Consider the following 3,772-nt stretch of genomic DNA (forward strand, 5'->3'; position numbering starts at 1 on the left):
AATAATCATACAAGACATGCAGTTCCACCAGGAAAATTAATCAAATCTAAGATTAAAATTGTGATATTTCACCAGAATCACCTTATTCTACATATTATTTTAAAATGCTCCAAAAAATATTATTTGATCTAACCGGATTCTATAAAAAAACAAAAAAGATTCTGCACTCCTCCTCACAACTACGAAACCATTAGTCATTTAGCTGTGGCCAACAATCAGGTGACAAAAAAATCAAGGACTTTTTAGCTGAATTACAGGAAGTGTTTACACACAGCAAATAGGAGACAAGTATGAAAACACATTTAAAAATGTACCCTGCAACATATCTCAAAATATGTAGAGCCACCATTTTTCCTCCAGTATTGGCAACACCTGTCTGCCCTTGAAAAATTGTTGTAAATGTTGATTCCATTTTGGAATCTTTGTAAAATATCTAATTAGGGACGTCTGAAAATATCAGCCCATCAATATTATCTGCCCAGTATTGGCATAAAAATGTAATATCGGTCAATATCGTTATCGATTTTTTTTTGCCTAACAAGAAAACTGCGGAAATTCTTATTTTGCACATACAGTGTTTACATTTGGAAAGCCTTGTTGCATTTGAGAATGCATCCAATGGGGCATCACAATAAAACTAGGCATGCTGTGTTAACTCCATGACAGGAGATATGTCATGTTACCTAAAATTAGATCGATAGCCCACATATATCAGTATCAGCATCGGTTGATATTGAAATCAGTACCGGTAATTGAGAGTTTGACAATATCAGCATATCCATTTTTGGCAAAAAAGTCAATATCAGACATCCCTATATTAAATCAAAAAACTCTTACTGTAGTTTTTTTTTTTTTGCATATGATTTCTGGCAAAAATAATTGTGTTTTTTTTTTTTTTACACAAAAGACATTTTTGACTACTTCTAGCCATGCTTTTGCTGTTTCTATAGAGGTGCAGGGCTTATGTATAAGTATATTAGATTGTATTTACTTATAGATTTATTGCAGTGGAAAAATGTCCAGAAACTGCTTGTTAAACACATGAAATTATACTAGTGTATCGTACGACTAGTGAAGATATCTTCCTGATATGAAGTATGTGTAACTTTCACTGCTTTTAAACAACTAAAAGTGCAACTTCTACTGTACTGTCTGCTGTGGTTTTGGTTTGCAGTGAAAATCTAATCACTCAGGCAACATAAACATAAAGAATAGTATTGAACTTAGATAAAACTGGCACTGAACTACTAAAAAAAAAAAAAACCTAATATAATACGATTGTTTTTCAGGAGACGCATTTCCAGCCATTGCAAAGTAGTTTATTAATTCAAGACTTTATGAATTTACAAGATAATGCTGGTTTATAAAAACTCTTTAAATTGTTCTCCTGGAACCTTCATGATTTAAACAAAGTGAGCACAGAAAAACCTACAAGTGCCACGAATAAACTATAATTACGGCAACGTGAAGCCGTTTTCTTTATATGTATCCATAAAACTCACCCGGTTATTCTTCACAGCTGAGAAAGTGTCTGTTCCAAGGCTGGATTTTTAGTTATAAACTTAGTTACAACAGTCAATTTTATGATTTTTAAAGAGTTTTTTTTTTTTTTTTTTTTTTTAACTTGTGTAGCAGAACCTAAAAGTTCCAGTGTCAGTTCAGCTCTCTGTTATAACATGGGTCTTGTTTGTAGTTTTGGCTTCCTCTATTGGTTATGGTAAAATTATACTCTTGAAGATAATTGCTGAGTTCTGGAAATGCTGCAACATTGTTTAAATCAAATCTGACAAGGCAAAAAAGAAAAAAAAGAAAAAAATGGAACAGCCAACCATACAGGCTTTAAAGGGACACCCAAACTTTAATGGAACCGAGAGTTTTTCTGTACATTGAGGAATAATTACCACTATTTCCGATGTACTAATCTGAATTTCACGTCCATATGAAGTGGTTTAGATTATCTAGATAAACTGGTTCATGTTTCTAACCTAAGCAAACATCCTTGCAGTGAAATCACAATGTGTTCAGATTTCCAGAGGGAGATCATTTGATTGTGAACCATTACCATAACCAGCAGAAATGGAGGTCATGGCTGTAAACATAAAACCCTAAAATAATCAGACAAATTAGAAGTTTAAGCCCCTTTTGAAAAATCTTTCAAAACATATGTAATGTAAAAGCTGGAGAAAACCAAGAGCGATCGTCCAAGCTAAACCCCTTAAAATAGAACGGACTTCAACAAGGTGTCATTGTATGTTGCAACACATTTGAATTTCTCTAATTTTAGATAATTGTTGGATGTCTATCTATAAATATATGATTAGTTAAATAATAAAAACAGGGCTGGAATAGCAGATTTAAAGTCTTTACATGCTAAGAATCAAAGGACATATTCACTTAAATAATCTCATATGCGTATTGGTATGCACTATAATGACATATATCATTTTACATATACCAGTATTAAGGGTTCCTAGGGAAAATCTACATTTCAGTACTACTACAAACATCGTGCAGTTCACACCTTTGCATTGAATTAAAGCATTAAATGAAAAAAAAAAATCTAATTGTTAAAGTCACTGAACACTCTTGTAAAAGCTTTACTTAAAAAATGCATCTTAATTACTTTGTCATATTCTTTAATAGGTTAGGTGGAAATGTAGCAAAAAAATATGATGAATCCTAGCATTTAGGACGTACACGGAGGTAGAGGAGCTCCTGTTCAGCTTCATAGGTCATCAGCAGGAAAGAAAAGGATGGACTGTGAAGAAATATTGAAGAAGACACACACACACACACACACACACACACACACACACACACACACACACACACACACACACACACACACACACACACACACACACACACACACACACACACAGATGCAGGAAAGAGGAACGTGAGAAAAGAACGAGAGGGAGATTAACACACTAATCCAATATCCGATGCTCCTGGACGGAGGAGCGGCTGTTGAATGATGCCTCTCTCTCTTTCTTTCACACACATGCACACACGCACACACACACACACACACACACACACACACACACACACACACACACACACACACACACACACACACACACCCCCCCCTACACACTCATGCACACGCACACACACACAAATACAACATACTGTATGGGGGGTTCTGAATGATCCGTCTTTTAAGCATTTCAGTGAGACCAACCACATCCTTGGCTGAGCTGCACACACACACACACACACACACACACACACACACACACACACACACACACACACACACACACACACACAAACACAAACACAGCCACAAGTGCGAGCCAGAGGGCTTTGCAGGCCAGACCACTTCTCACAGATGCTACTGCCACCACAGAACTTACAAGACTCGCTGCTAATACACGTTCAGCTACATGCGAACATCTGCGCATGACCGTGTGTGTGGTTCAGCTAAACTACTTCCTGTAGTTCTTAGAGATTCGCTTTCTTGGAAACCATTAACCAAATCACTTCTCACAATGGCTGGCAGAAGAGGATCCAAAGGGGTTTATAATTCATTCCCTCCCCTTCGTGTTTTTAGAGGTTCTGTCCTGTGAGACCTGTTAGAGTGGCACGTGGATTCAGAGTTTTGTTGGGTAAGATTGAAAAGTTAGTCAGGGAATGTGATATTCCACATAAAATCAGGGGATTCGCAGCATACAAACTCAAAAAAAAGGGAAGAATGTGCAAAAAGGATTCAGGAAAAAAAGATATTCTGAGGACATCGGTCATTAGATGCTTCGTTCTCTGAAAA

The sequence above is a fragment of the Amphiprion ocellaris genome, chromosome 14 (genome assembly GCF_022539595.1).
Source record: "Amphiprion ocellaris isolate individual 3 ecotype Okinawa chromosome 14, ASM2253959v1, whole genome shotgun sequence".
Taxonomy (NCBI): domain Eukaryota; kingdom Metazoa; phylum Chordata; class Actinopteri; family Pomacentridae; genus Amphiprion; species Amphiprion ocellaris.